This window comes from Chiloscyllium punctatum, chromosome 17, assembly GCF_047496795.1.
Source record: "Chiloscyllium punctatum isolate Juve2018m chromosome 17, sChiPun1.3, whole genome shotgun sequence".
NCBI classification, from domain to species: Eukaryota; Metazoa; Chordata; class Chondrichthyes; order Orectolobiformes; family Hemiscylliidae; genus Chiloscyllium; species Chiloscyllium punctatum.
The window spans coordinates 88159071-88175176 of record NC_092755.1 but is presented as its reverse complement, the minus strand read 5'-3'; the positions used below and the strand labels follow the sequence as shown (position 1 = coordinate 88175176).

Below are 16106 nucleotides of genomic sequence, written 5' to 3'. Positions count from 1 at the left end.
ATCCTGAAAAACAGTTAACCTACTTGCTGGACTACAAGTCTGGATCCCATCCCTCTGCCAAATTAGTTTAAACCCCCCCGAAGAGTGCTAGCAAACCTATCTCCCAGGATATTGGTGCCCTTCTGGTTCAGGTGCAACCTGTCCTGCTTGTACAGGTCCCACCTTCCCCAGAATGCAGTCCAATTGTCCAAATACCTGTAGTCACAGCCAAATTGCCAATATGGAAATGGGAACCACAGAAATGATGGCCGCCATTGATTGTTACTTTGGTCCCTTTAGCATGCAAACCAGCCTCGTAGGCAATCCACTGGAGATAACTAATCGCTATCGAGGCGCTAACTACCTTGCAACAGCATCCTCAATTGGACGGCCAAATACATAACGTCTGGAATTCCCCTCCTTAAATCTCCCTAGGTTTGCAGTTCCCCCTTTCTCTTGATTTAAAACTTTCTTCAAAACCTAGCTCTTTAACCAGGCTTTTGTTTGCTGATATCTTCTTATGTAATTTCATGCTAATATGTGTCCGCTAGTGCTCCTGTGAAGTCCTTTAGGATGTTTAGTGATGAGAAGGATGCTGTATTAATGGTCTTTGGAACAATTGGGCATGGTGTTAGCTACTCTACTGGACACAGCAAGCATCTCTGAGGAGAGTTTACAGGCTTTCTATGTGTGAGGTGGACCTCAGTTACCCCCCTTTTACACAGTGTATGTGTTGTGTACCTTGTAAGTGGGTCCCTCACCATGTTAGACAGCTCCACAAGTTGTGTCCTCCACCACACCACACCGGTTGGTTGAGTGTGCTATACATTACAATTGATCTGATTTATAGTTTTACACGGTGTTGGTGGAATTGGAATCTGACCTGCCAAATTGTGGCAGACTTGGAGATGGTTGTCGTCATCCTGGGAACAGGTTGTCGCGCTGAAAGAGTTTTCAATTAAAATTGTCCTACCCAGAGGGTCCTGGTGTTACCATTGAAGGTCAAAATGACTTTTTAAAAATACATTACAGTATCGGTACTCTAAACAGCAAAATCAATATTGCATGTTGCTGTTGTACGAATCAATAAACAGTGCAGCCCTTTAACTGGCTGCTGGTGCAATTCGATTTTGGCAAAAGATGAAATAAATAAGCTGGAAAAGAGCGATGGCCAGACTTTGTTGATGGTGGTCAGCGTGCTATAATTGGTCTTGTCATGGACTTAAGGAGGTCAGAGTACCTCCTCTTCTTCCTGGTGTTCTGGCCACTATTTATTTCTCAGTCATTCAGCATAGTAGCTCAGTGATTAGCACTGCTGCCTCACAGTGCCAGGGACCCTGGTTCGAATCCACCCTCGGGTGACTGTCTTTGTGGAGTTTGCACATTTTCCCTGTGTCTGTGTGGGTTTCTGCCCACAGTCCAAAGATGTGCAGGTTAGGTGGACTGGCCATGCTAAATTACCCCATAGTGTCCAGGGATGTATAGGGTTGGTGGGTTAGAAATAGGCAATGCAGGGTTATGGGGACAGGGTAGGGGGCTGGGTTTGGGTGGGATGCTCTTTGGAGAGTCGCTGTGGACTCAATGGGTCGAATGGCCTGTGTCCACACTGTAGGGATTCTACAGCTATAACAGATCATTATTAGTGGGATCTTGCTGTCTGGAAATTATCTGCCAACCATCCTGCATCAGAATAGTGGCTGCATCTCAAAATATTTAATTGGTGCTTTGGGACATCCTGAATCATGACAGGGTCTATATGACTACGTGGCCATCTTTCCATATTATTATCTTCCTTACTACAATCATCAAACTAATAGATACATCACAAAAATGATTTGACGACATTTATGTTTCACATAGGCATCTTTCCAACCCTCTTCAGCTCACCTCACAAGCATATCTTTCTATTCTTTATATTCTCATGTAATTAACCAGAACCCCTTTAATGCAACTATACCATTTACTTCAACCCCTCCCTATGGTAACAAATTCCACATTCTCACCATCTGCTGAGTAAACACAGGTTCTTTTAAATTCCTAAAGAGAAGCAGGAAGAGGATGGGAGATTGGGAAGAAGGAGAGATAAGCAGAAAGATGGGGAGAAAGTCTTGGGAGAGAATTGAAACGTGTGGTGCTTGGTTTGGGAAGGAGCTGTTTGATGCTGAAAAGCAACCCTATAATTCCTACAGAATGGGAAGAGGCCATTCAGCACATTGTGACTGCACCAAACTTTCAAAATGTATCTCACCCAGCTCCATCACCACCCCATCCCTGCATTTCCCATGGTTAACCCATCTAGCCTGGATACTTTCCTGTGGCCAATCCACCTAACCTGCACATCTTTAGGCTGTAGGTAGAAACCAGACAAGGGGAGAATGTGCAATCTCCATGCAGGCAGTCACCCAAGGCTAGAATTGAACTCAGGTCCCTGGCACTGTGAGGTAACGGTGCTAACCACTCAGCCACCATTGCCACCTGTGACATCCAAGTCCAAAAAGCTACTGTTGACCAGTGAATCTTCCTGATGAAGGGCTTTTGCCTGAAACATCGTTTTTCCTGCTCCTTGGATGCTGCCTGACCTGCTGGGCATTTCCAGCACCACACTCTTGACAGTGAAGCTCTCAGGTGAGTTGGTCACAGATGGTCAGGGAAGTGGTTTATTAGTCCGTACAAGGGTTGGCACCTGAGCTGCTAGAAGAAGTGGTGGAGACTGGTACAATTATGACATTTAAAAGACATCTGGATGGGTACATGAATAGGAAGGGTTTGGAGGGATACGGGTTGGGTGCTGGCAGGTGGGACGAGGTTGAGTTGGGATATCTGGTTGGCATGGATGAGTTGGATCAAAAGCTCTGTTTCCATGCTGTACGCCTTTATAACTGTTGTGGTTCTGTTCGCCGAGCTGGGAATTTGTGTTGCAGACATTTCATCCCCTGTCTAGGTGACATCCTCAGTGCTTGGGAGCCTCCTGTGAAGCGCCTCTGTGATGTTTCCTCCGGCATTTATAGTGATTTGTATCTGCTGCTTCCAATTGTCAGTTCCAGCTGTCCATTGCAATGGCTGGTATATTGGGTCCAGGTCGATGTGCTTATTGATTGAATCTGTGGATGAGTGCCATGCCTCTAGGAATTCCCTGGCTGTTCTCTGTTTGGCTTGTCCTATAATAGTAGTGTTGTCCCAGTCGAATTCAAGCAACATGACAAGCAACATGAATTCGACTGGGAAAACACTACTATTATAAGACAAACCAAACAGAGAACAGCCAGGGAATTCCTAGAGGCATGTCACTCATCCACAGATTTAATCAACAAACACATCGACCTGGACCCAATATACCGGCCACTGCAGCGGACAGCTGGAACTGACAACCGGAAGCGGCAGAGACAAACCACTATAAATGCCGGAGGAAACATCACAGAAGCGCTTCACAGGAGGCTCCGAAGCATTGAGGGTGTCACCTAGACAGGGGAAGAAACGTCTGCAACACAAATTCCCAGCTCGGCGAACAGAACCACAACAACGAGCACCCGAGCTACAAGTCTCCTCACAAACTTTGAATCTTTATAACTCTATGACTATAAAAAGGAAAAATCCAAACTATATATAATTTAAATACTTTTAAATACACATGGTAAAATACAATTTGATCTATCCCACCACTAACAATTCTCAGCATTCAACTATCAGACAGAGTTCCCTTCTGTATCACATGTATAGGTTTAACTCTACCGTTTTTTTTCAAAACCTTTTCCTTGATTAGTCATACAATTGAGCTTAAACCTTCTGGGCATCAAATAACCTCTTCAGGGTTCTACCCAAACACTCCTTCTTCTGGAATGTTCCAACTAAACCTTTACACTGAGGTAACCTAACTGTCCTAAATTAACTGTTTTCTCCAGAAGAAATTATTTCTTCTAATGTAACTTTTACCAGGACTTCAGAAAATTGAAGCTGAAAGCTTTCTAAGTCAAGGGTTTACCCCTCAGCAAATAAAATCAATTGTTCATTCTTCTGAACCAAAACCAAACTAATGCTTTTCATTGTTTACTCTGTCCAATCGTAAAACTCACAAAATGCAAATAAGCTCCAATTATCAATCTAATAGCTCTTTCATACTGGTTTAAAAAATGGCTCCAGAGACACAGACAAGTTAAATATTAAACACCCTCATGCACACAGACCAAAACTCGCAGCAACTAGCTCAAAATCCAAATTCTCATAATAAGTTATATGAATATGTATCAACCATCTTACACTGATTGACAGCTCCAAATGGTTATCAACGCTTTGAAGTGGAAATATGAATCTAAATTTTGTTTTGTATCTGTAATTAAAGGAGGTTTAGTGTAACACAGGGACTTTTAACAATGAGATTATATAGCGATTGCTAGAGCAACATAGATTGTCATGAAATGAATGGGAAATAATTGGGGTGACCAGAGGAACTTGGGTTGGCATTAACAGCATATGGGGCCATGGAAGATTGGTAAGGGACCTTGAGCTGGCATGGGCAGGGATGGGTTCTGCATTATGATGGGGAGGTGGGGGGGGGGGGGGGGGGGGGGGCGGCACAAATAATGAGTGTGAAAGTAGAGGTTGTGGAGGGCATGGCTTTTTAAATAACTTTGGCAAGTGCCATGCTGTAAAGCAGGAATTCCACCCAGCTGTGTACCTGGCAGCCTTAGAACCCTCTCTGGAATTACCTGCTATGAGTTCCATTTTGACCTAGCTTTCCCCCAAAATCCGGGCACGTTTTCTCCAGTCAGGCTTTGCAGAATTTGGAAGTGTCCTGTTGGGAGGGAACATACAAACATGGATATACTAAGTAAGAGCTCTTTAGCAGCTAAGATTATGTTACACCTTGTGTGTAAATTTCCATTGAAGCACATCGGGAGACAATGAGATATACTTATAAATAATTAAAGAAAAATTTACATTTATGTAGCATCCTTCAGGATTTCATGACATACCACGGCACTTTATTCCCAAAGGAAGTGCATTTAGAATCTAATAAATATTGGAAAGTAAGAATTGGGGCAGCCAGTTTGTATAAAACAAGCTCCCAAAAGCAGCAAGCTGGCTGTGAACAATAATACTATTTTGGAGATGAAGTGGAGGATGTGTGGAAGGGGGCATGCAGGAAATGTTGATAAATGCAACAAAAACAAAGTTAGGACAATTGCCAGCCTACTCCTGTTCCAACAAAAATAAATAAGTCAATTTGTCTTGCACATTATTTCTTGGTATTTTTTTCTTGTCTAACTCTATCTCTTTGGTTTGCAATGTGGCTCACCCGGCATTTGTCTGTAAAATTTACTACATTTATATGGACCTTATAATCATTCTGCCTACAGTTTGTAATTCTGTATTGTGATACTTTAATCCTTTTTTTGGATTACAGCTGTATTTCGGCATTAAAATCTGAGATAAAATGGGATTACATTTTCTTTTTGCTGAGCACTCAGTTGAAGAAACATTCTGAACCCATAGAGATTGTTGTCATTGTATCTCTTTACAGTGATAAAAATCTTCATGTCGAGCTATTTGTGGGAAATCACTCATTGCAGACATGACCACAACCAGAAACCACACCAAACAGCCAATCTGTTATTACAAATTCTTGAAACTTCTTCACTTTCAGATGAAGAGAACACAGATTTTGCCGAAGCCCATTAGTGATTCAAAGTCAGGCTGGCATTGATAATGGCCAGGCTGCTCAACAACAGACTGCCCTCTGAGACTGAAAAAAAAACAACAGAACAAAAACAACACGTCCAGAAACCCTAGCCACTCTCTCCTATATCAAAGACATCTCGGAAATGACTGCCAGACTACTTAGACCCCTTGGCATCATGGTAACCCACCAGCCACCAAAGCACTAAAACAGCAGATAATGAACTTGAAAGACCCTATACAGACAATGAGTAAAACTAATGTCATTTACAAAATACCGTGCAAGGACTGTGACAAACACTACATTGGACAGAAAAGGAAGAAAACTAGCCACCAGATACATGAACATCAATAACCACAACAAGACATGACCCTCTCTCACTAGTATCCTCACATATGGATGAGGAAGGATACCACTTCGACTGGGACAACACATCTATCCTAAGACAAGCCAAACAGAGACTCACACAAGAATTCCTAGAAGCATGGCATTCCAACCGGAACTCTATTAACAAACACATTGAGTTAGACCCCACCTACCACCCCCTGCCAAGAAATAACATCACCACAGGAAATGACATCACCAACTCAAAGCAACCCAAACATATAAATAGAAAGCAGGAATTTTTAGCATTGCTTTGCCTGAGGCCCACTGAAGATGTTACCTAGTAGGTTAACGAAACATCTGGAAATGAACCTTCCAGTTCAGCAAGCAAACCTACATCCAAAACAACATTGACGTGCTTAGCAATGAGAATAAGACATCAAGTGGTTAGATTTATCAGCGATTTATCAGCCAGAGCCATGTATATCACAGTAGAAAAGATGATAGCACAAGTTGGCAGGACAGCTGGTCACATGTTTCACTGCAGTCTGGGGCTTTCTCCATTAGAAATGCACAATATTGCTTGTGAACTAATACACAAGGCTGGTCACAATAACTGATTGGTATAAGCTGAAGGCGTGGCCACCAATGGTGAAACCAATAAGATCAAAGATGGGCAGAATTACAAAGCCTTAGAAACCTCAGAGGATTGTAGGGGCAGAAATGGTTGCAGAGATAGGGATAGCCAAAGCAATGGGAGGCTAAGGTTCACCGTTCAGGTTTACAAGAAGTTTTATTCTCCTTTCTAGCCCAGGCTCTACCTTGTTTGTCTGCCATTGTCAAGTTACACTCTCATGTGCTGCACACACTACAATGCGACATTGTCCCAGGTGTTTCTGATATCTAAATCACATCAGTGAGTACTGTCAAGGGATTAGATCATGGAAAGATTATAAAACGCTTAAAATGCTCTCCAAAACCAGTCACTTGCAAAAAAAAGTTAAATAATCAGGCCCAGTATTTTTTTTCTCTAGCTCCAGGATAGAGCTACGAGGGTAACTTGTCATCACAGAGTCACAACGGTTCAACCAGTCCACGCCGACTGTGTTCCCAAACGAAACTCGTCCCCCCTGCCTGCGTTTAGCCCATATCCTTCCAAGCCTTTCCTATTCATGAACTTATCCAAATGTCTTTTAAATGTTGCAACTGTACCTGCCTCCGCCACTTTCCCTGGCAGTTCATTCCACACATAAAACCACTCTATGCGTAAAAAAGCTCCCCCTCATGTCCTTTTTAAATATCTCTCCTCTCAACTTAAAACTATGCCCATTAGTCTTGAAATCCCTCACCCTAGGGAAAAGACCCTTGTCATTCACTTTATCTATGCCTGTCATGATTTTATAAACCTCTATATATAAGGTCACCCCTCAACCCCCTATGCTCAGTTAAAAAGGTCCCAGCCTATCCAGTCTATCTTTCTAACTCAAACCCTCCATTCCTGACTTGGAGATGCCAGTGTTGGACTGGGGTGTACAAAGTTAAAAATCACACAACACCAGGTTATAGTCCAACAGGTTTATTTGGAAACACACTAGCTTTCGGAGCGACGCTCCTTCATCAGGTGAACCTGATGAAGGAGAATCGCTCCAAAAGCTAGTGCTTCCAATTAAACCTGTTGGACTATAACCTGGTGTTGTGTGATTTTTAACTCTATTCCTGGCAGCATCGTTATTTCTGCTGATTTCCAAAGATGTGGTAATGTTAGTGGAATAGAAATCTCGAGCTCCAAACTAATATTCTGAAAGCAGGTGTTCAAATCCTACTATGTCATATGGTATAATCTGATTTCAATAAAATTTAGAATTAAAAGCTATAATGACCACTCTCATTATAAACCTGTCTTGTTCCTTAATGTCCTTTATGGAAGAGATTCTACCATCTTGTCTGGTCTGGTCCATCTCTGACAATGTGCTTGACTCTTTACTGTTCTCTAACAGTGGGCCAATTAGTTTAAGAACAACTCTTATTCTCCAAGGGGAACAAATGTTGGCCTTACCACTGATATACACTGCCTATACATGAAGGAATAAGAGAACAGATATTCGACACGTGTGTCTGTCTGGGGTAGAGGTTGTGAGTGTGAGAAAGTGTGTGTGTGCGAGTGTAGTGAGTGCAGAGTGTCTTAAGTCTGTGAGACACAGCACCCCTCACAGACTTAAGACACTCTGCACTCACTATACACACACACACATACACTTTCTCACACTGACAACCCCCAACCCAGACATACACACACAGACAAAGACCCACATGCACGCATATATTTTGTGGGGTGAATTTGTACTTGCAGAGTTACATTGTACTTTGCTGAAAAACTGCATGCATTCATGTAGAACTCTGAGCTCAAAAACTGCATGAATTTATGTAAAACTCTGTTATCTCACTTTTTAGATTAGAATCAACCTAAACATCAGGTCATAGACAGAGAACACAGGGGGCTAACACCTTCAACATATTGTCTAGCTATCACCATTGTTAACAGCTAACCCGAGAATGCAACTTTAAAAAAAGGGTTTTGTGGTTTACACATGAAAGAAGTGAAACTATCACTGTATTCTAACAGATGAAAGGTTTAACAATCAATTTTTCAATGTATAATTTCAGTTACATCACACTGTAAATTTTTGCTATAAATTCTGTGTTACGATTGAGCCCTCCACTATCACCTGATGAAGGAGCGTCGCTCTGAAAGCTAGTGTGCTTCCAATTAAACCTGTTGGACTATAACCTGTGTGATTTTTAAATTGAGCATGGTACAGATAAATTGTTGCTTCATTTGGAAAATGGAGAGGAGGGAGGATCTAAATGGACAAGTGGTGCATCTTCTGTGATTGCGTGGGAAGGTGCCATGAGAGTGTAGGAGGTGTTGGGAATGGAGGAAGAGTGAATCAAAATGTCCTAGAGGGAACGGTCCATGCAGAAGGTTGGCAAGGGAGAGGAGGCTGGAGATAATGGAAGTGCCAACTTATGATGGTTTGGATGTGGATGCTAGTGAGGTGGTGAGTGAGGATCAAAGGTACCCAATCATCATTGTGGTAGGGAGGAGAAGGAGTGAGAGAATGAGTGTGGGAAATGGATGGGGCACAACCGAGGGTCCTGTCCACCAGGGAGCAGTACCTCACTCCTCTTTGAAATTGAGTTATGGAATTTTTGTCACCACTCGAGAAAGCAGATGGAGTCTGAGTTTAGCATCTTTCTTTTCTTTAAAACAGGACCAATGGCAGGGGCAGCATCCTGTCAGTGTTGGGTGTCAGTCAAACATTGTCCTGACGAGAGAAGCTGCTGCTCTGAGCAGATAGCAGGGCTCCTGAGTAACATTATCAGTGGAGCAGTTGGAGTGACTCAGGTGGAAGGCACTCGCACAGTTAAGAACTTTGTCAAATCCATTAACTGCGAACATGAACCTTTGTGTTATTTTCGAGTGAAACACAGAAAGCAAAGTTGATGGAAGTTGAAGGGCACATTTCACTGAAGCTTCACTATCACCCGCAGAAAGAGCTAAATTCTGAAGTGAATGAGACATATTTTTTTTTGAGTAACATTTTTGTGTAACCTTTATTGTGGGAGATGCCAAACTAATCAAAAAGCCGTTGGATGTCTCATGATTTTTCTCTACACGTCTGGGATACATAGCAGCAATGTACTTTCTGCACACAGTTATATAGATACAGAGGAGCACGTGAAAACGTGCAGTGGTTGGTGTTGATTCCCTGATGGTGAGTCATGTACATTTGAAAAAATGTTTCTATTTATTCCAGAATTTCAATTTGTCCTGTAATAGCAAAGTCAGAATGGAAGCTGCAGCTTGGGTTAGAGATAGGGCAAAGGCAAATGATATTAGAATTCATGCAGCAATTCCATCCTTGCATACAGAAGTTTCAAACACTGAGCGACCAGAGAAAGGGAAATTTGTGCAGAATATCAATTTGCGTAAAGTTTAACTGATTCAGTACTGGAAAGAGTTGTTCCTGAAATTCATGGATGTAGCAGATCGATGGGGGCAAGACTATAATAAAACCGGGTACAGATGCCGGAAAGCTAAAACAAAACCTTAACTTGCTGGAGAGGCTCAGCAGGCCTGACAGCATCCATGGAAAGAAAACAGAGCTAATATTTTGGGTCGATTTGACCATTCCTCAGCTCATGGGTAACCGCAGCTGGCTGATTGCACTAACTACCTGAGGATTTAGTTGTTTTTTTTATTTACTCTTGGACCATGAGATTCTCTGGCTGACCCAAATTTATTGCCCATCCTTAATTTCCTTTGAAAATATTGTGTACAGCTCTGCTCACCGCATTATAGGGAGGTTGTCAAAGCTTTGGAAAGGGTTCAGAGGAGATTTCCTGGGATGCTGCCTGATATGGAGGGAAGGTCTTCTGAGGAGAGGCTGAGAGACTTGAGGCTGTTTTTGTGAAAGAGGAGAAGGTTGAGAAGTGACTTAATTGAGACAGACAAGATAATCAGAGAGTTAGATAGGGTGGACAGTGAGAGATTTTTCCTCAGATGGTGATGGCTAGCACGAGGGGATATAGCTTTAAATTGAGGGGTAAGGTAGAGGTAAATGTCAGAGGTAGTTTCTTTACTGCTTGCAACAGTAGTAGAATCGCCAACTTTAAAGGCATTTAAATGGTCACTGGATAAACATATGGATGAAAATGGAATAGTGTAAGTTAGATAGGCTTCAGATTGGTTTCACAGATCGGCGCAACATCGAGAGTCAAGGGTCTGTACTGTGCTGTAATGTTCTATGTTTTGTGTTTTAAGATGATGGCAGGCTGCTGCACTTGAGCAATCGTGCTCCATTTGGAGCATTATACTGGCTTGATTGGTAAAGATTTTGTCCTGGTGACAGCAAATCGGTGACAATCTCAATCCAAGTCAGAATAGTGTCTGAATTGGAAAGGAACTCCCCATATATCTGCTGCCCATGTCCTTCCATGTGCTGGAGGTCATGGGTTTGGAAGGTGCTGCCAAAGGAGCCATTGGTAAGTCCCTGTCGCTCATCAGGCAGATGGTATGTATTGCTGCCACTGTTTACCAGTGCTGGAGGGAGGGGAGGTTTCACCTCATGGGTTGGGGTGCTGATCAAGATGGTGCTGAAGTTTTGAGTCTCGTTGGAGCTGCATTCCTCCAGACAATGGGAGAGTACTCTATCACATTCCAGACTTGATAGCAGGGAGGCATTGGGACAGGAGGTGAGTTATTCACCCCAGAACTCCCAGCCCCTGAGTTGTCTGAGAATCCACAGTATTTAACCAATCCAGTCAGGTTTTTGGGAAACTTTGACAAATTGGTGATGGGGAATTCATCAATAATAATGAATTGGGGAGGTAATTCTAATCCTAATTTCTTTTTGCAGATGGTCTCTGCCTTGCATTTTTTAATGAAAGAATATTGGCTATTACTGATAAATTGGCTTTTAGTGCTGACTTTGTTGTTTGGATGAAAGTACATGGATGCTGCTGTGCTATTGCTATTTGGTGAATGTCCTGTTCAACTCTGGACTCCTTATCAATGTTTACATCAGATCTGCATTATCTAAAAGTTCTTCCTCTGGGACACGTTTCAGAGAGGGTTAATAGCTTGCAGAGGATTTATATCTGCTGCCCTGGCCTTTATTGCTTCTTAGAGTGGTGTTGAAAAAGCACAGCAGGTCAGGCAGCATCCGAGAAGCAGGAAAATCTACACTTTGGACAAAAGCCCTTTATCGGGATTTCCTGATGAAGCGCTTTTGCCAGAATCATCAATTCTTCTGCTCCTCAGATGCTGCCTGACCTGCTGTGCTTTTCCAGCACCACTCTAACCTTGACTCTGATCTCCATCATCTGCAGTACTCACTTTATTCCTTCTTCCCTACTCTGATGGTGCACAGTGTTCAGTGGCTCTTATGTTTTGCATCAGTAAAGTTACAGGTTCAAGTACCACTCCAGCAACTTAGTTCTTGTGCCTTCCCACCTTTGAGTCGTTAACAGTGCCCTGTGCTGGGCTCTGGCTGAACCCTTGAGACCCTCACCTGTCTCCAAATGGAATAATAGTTAGCACTGTAGGCTTCTAAACTGTGGTGTGACCAGCACCCTAATAGTCCTCTGCCTCACAGATGCACCACAGGATCACCAGGCAGATTCTGAAGCCCTGTTGCAGCGGCTGACACCGCCTGCAGATGTGTTTGTCTTGGACACCTGACCACAGTAAGATTGAGAAATAGTTCAGAAGTCCCTTTGACATCGAAGAGTCGTACATTGCTTTCATTTCATTAGTGTTGTAATAGGGATCTATGAATAGATTTGAAAACTGCAAGTGAAGATTACATTACCTACAGTGTGGAAACAGGCCATTTGGCCCAACAAGTTCGCACCGATCCTCTGAAGAGTAACCCACCCAGACCCACTCCACCACCCTACATTTACCCCTTACTAATGCACCTAACACTATGGGCACTTTAGCATGGCCGATTCACCTGGCCTGCATGTCTTTGGACTGTGGGTGGAAACAGGAGCACCCGAAGGAAACCCACACAGACATGGGGAGAATGTGCAAACTCCACACAGTCACCCAGTGTTGGAATCGAACCTGGGTCCCTGGCGTTGTGAGATCACGGTGTTAACCACTGAGCCACCGTGCTGCCCTAGCTGATAGGCAGTGAAATAACTCCACAGAGGCAGGTTTCCCGTCACCAAGACACCCTTTATTTACTCATGAAGGGTCCTTGATTCTGATACAGCCATGTCAGAGTCAATCCCAGAGCGTTAGTATCTCTGTCACTCCTGTTTATATCTGTCAGCCAGGACTTCCTGATTGTATCAGATTAGCTGCCCCCAATCAAGGAACTCATATTCTATGAGGTTCACATGGCTAACCTTGTTATAATAACTAGAGCTCTAAAATGTGGCTCTAACTGTCTTGATATCACATAACCATGGGATCACCTCATTGATATAGCTATATGCTTATTCCAGGTAGATAAATTATTTTAGTTTAGATTAGATTCCCTACAGTGTGGAAACAGGCCCTTCAGCCCAACAAGTCCACACCGACCCCGAAGAGCAACCCACCCAGACCCATTTCCCTACATTTACCCCTTCACCTGACACTACGGGCAATTTAGCATGGCCAATTCACCTAACCTGCACATCTTTGGACTGTGGGAGGACACTGGAGCACCCGGAGGAAACCCACGCAGACACGGGCAGAATGTGTAAACTCCACACAGACAGTTGCCTGAGGCTGGAATCAAACCATTATATTATGTACAAGGAATCAACAGAGGAATTAAAAGAAACTTATTTACCAAGTGACCTGTGTGAACGTTGAACTCAGTACCACAGTGAGTAGCTCAGGTAAATCATCTAGATGCACTTAAGGGGAAATTAGATAAGCATTTGTTTAAGAAGGAAATAGACAATTGCACTGATAGAGTTAGATGCATAGAGTTCTAGCACAGGATAAAAGCCCTTCGGCCCATATAATATATGTCAGTCAAAAATATCCACCTAAACTTTCATCCTATTTTCCATCACTTGCTATTGCAAGTTCACATCTAAATACTTCCTCAATATCCTGAGAGTCCTACCTCTATCACCTTTATATGCAGTGAGTTCCATATTCCCACCACCCTCTGGGTAAAAACTTGCTTCTTCACATCCCTCTAAACCTCCTGTCCCTTGACTTTAAACCTCTGCCCCTGATAATCAATCCCTGCACAGAGGGGAAAGGTTCTTCCTGTCTACCCTGTCTAAATGACGAAGAGGAGAAGGAAGTTAGAGTGGGCAGTGTGGACTGGGTCTGTGCTGAATTCTCCATGTAAAAAGTTAGACCCTTTAACCATACAGTGGAGACTTGAGTTAATTGTATCCAATGTACAACCAAGAGTGAAGGTCATGGAGGAGGTGATTCAGCCTTTTAGCTGAGCTGGTTATCAAGAGTATTATGAAATGAGAAGAAAGACAGGAGGCTTGAGCTCAATGGAATACAGTGTACTGCCTCCTTTGATGTTATCTTATGTAATCTTCATATTGGCCATGAGTACGTCTGTTCTTTAATTAAGCTTCAAATGGCTTCCACTGGCCTCTGAAATCCCGAGCAAGCCGATATATTGAACTTGAGAACATAGCTCAGTGCCACTTGCGAAAGGCAACTAGGGATGGGTAACAACTGCCACCCAACTTCCAGAAAAATGTGTTGTTGGATGCAATTAAATCCTTTAGCCAGGTCTTCGCGAATTCTGTCTAAAACTAAGGCTGGGTTTGAAAAGGGGACCAGAAACACTTCAGATTGTGAGCAAGTTGAGCTTGTCACTAAACTCGTAACAAATGAGGCTGTTGGCATCACCCTTCCTTCCTGTTCCCACATTTTTGCTTTGTCATTGACAAATGGAAAACAATTGAAGAGTTCAGAAAGGCTATTTGATTTGAGTTTTGCTTGGTGTTACAGTTCTCTCTGTTGTGCCAATATCGATCAGGAGTTCAGACCTGCATTGTAACTTGAATTGGTATCACAAAATGAGCTGATCCTCTGTGAGAACACAGCTTTGGTGAGAATTTGAAGCACATTTATAGCGATTTGCTCCAAATCCTGCTGATGTAGGAGGGAGACCTGTACTTTCTGGAAGCAAATGAAGAGACAGCAGGACACGTAACTCCGTTGCAAGATATGGTTTAAAATGGACCAGAATTCACAGCAGCGAGATGGCTTATGGAAGAGTTAATGAGGAACAAAGTATTAACAATAACGTTCATAAATATACAATTAGCCCTCTTAGGATTAAGGAATGCTATTGCTTACAGTGGGTTGTCCAGTATTTCCTCCAACTCCTTCACTATATTTATTTGAGTTTGCCTTCTGTCGTAAACTTCTGTTTTTTATTCACTAACTTGACAGTGTAAATTGATCTTTTTGAGCATTATTGTCTGACAGTTTGTGGTTGTCACAAACCCAGCCAGCTAAGCCACAAAGCTGGGTGGCTCACGACGCAGAGATGTTGCAGTGTGTACGTATACAAGTTGAGTGAATGGGCAAATGCAGTCTCATCACATTCCTGATGGAGAGCTTATGTTTGAAATGTCAACTGTCCTGCTCTTCGGATGCTGCCTATGTAGGTAAGTATGAGGTTACCCACTTAATAGCAAAGACAGGAACGTAGATTATTAACTGAACTGTCATACATTGGGGAAGGAGAAGGTGAAACTCAATCTGGGTGACCTCATACACGAGTTGCTGAAATTAAGCCGGTCTGGCAGGCCTTGGCAAGGCAATGGGTATGTTGGTCTTCATGGCGAGGGGATTCAAATACAGGAGTAGGGATGGCCAGTGCATGGCATTGGTGAACTGGATATCTGGATTACTATGCACGATTTTGGTCACCTTATCTGAGGAAGAATATTCCAGTGATTGAGGGAGTGCATCAACTGTTTAACAGATGGATTCCTGGGATGGCAGGACTGATATATGAAGATAAACTAGATGAGTTAGGACTATGTTCACTGGAGTTTAGAATGATTAGGGGGAATCTCATGGAGTTCTATAAACGTTTAACAGGTTAAACCATGGAAGGATGTTCATGATAACCAAGGAGTCCAAAACCAGGAGTTAGCATCCAAAGATAAAGAGCAGGCCATTTAGCACTGAGATGTGGAAAATGTCTTCACCCAGAGACTGGTGAGCCTGTGGAATTCTCTGCCATAGGAAACAGTTGAGACCAAAAAATTGAATATTTTCAATAAGAAGTTGGATATAGTTCTTGGGGCTAAAAGAATGAAAAGATTTGGAGAGGAAGTCTAAACAGGGGACTGAGTTGGATGATCAGCCATGATCATGTTGAATGGCGGAGCAGACTTGAAGGGCCAAATGGCCTACTCCTGGCTCCCATTTTCTATGTTTCTATGGTTCATCCTCGTGTGTTGTAAACCAGCTAGGCCATTGGGCCCAATATAAAAAGGAGAATAGTTGGGATCACTCTGCTCCAACTTAGCTGGAAGTCATGCTGTGGAGATACTAGTGCTCGACTGGGATGGACAAAGTTAAAAATCTCACAGCACCAGGTTACAGTCCAACAGGTTTATTTAGAAGCAC

At 42.9% G+C, this 16106-nt stretch overlaps 1 protein-coding gene across 5 annotated transcripts in view; it reads left to right on the top strand.

Annotated features, from left to right (window-relative positions):
- Positions 1-16106, top strand: part of wscd2 (WSC domain containing 2) — a 593216-nt gene that overhangs the window by 181979 nt on the left and 395131 nt on the right. The window lies entirely within an intron of this gene.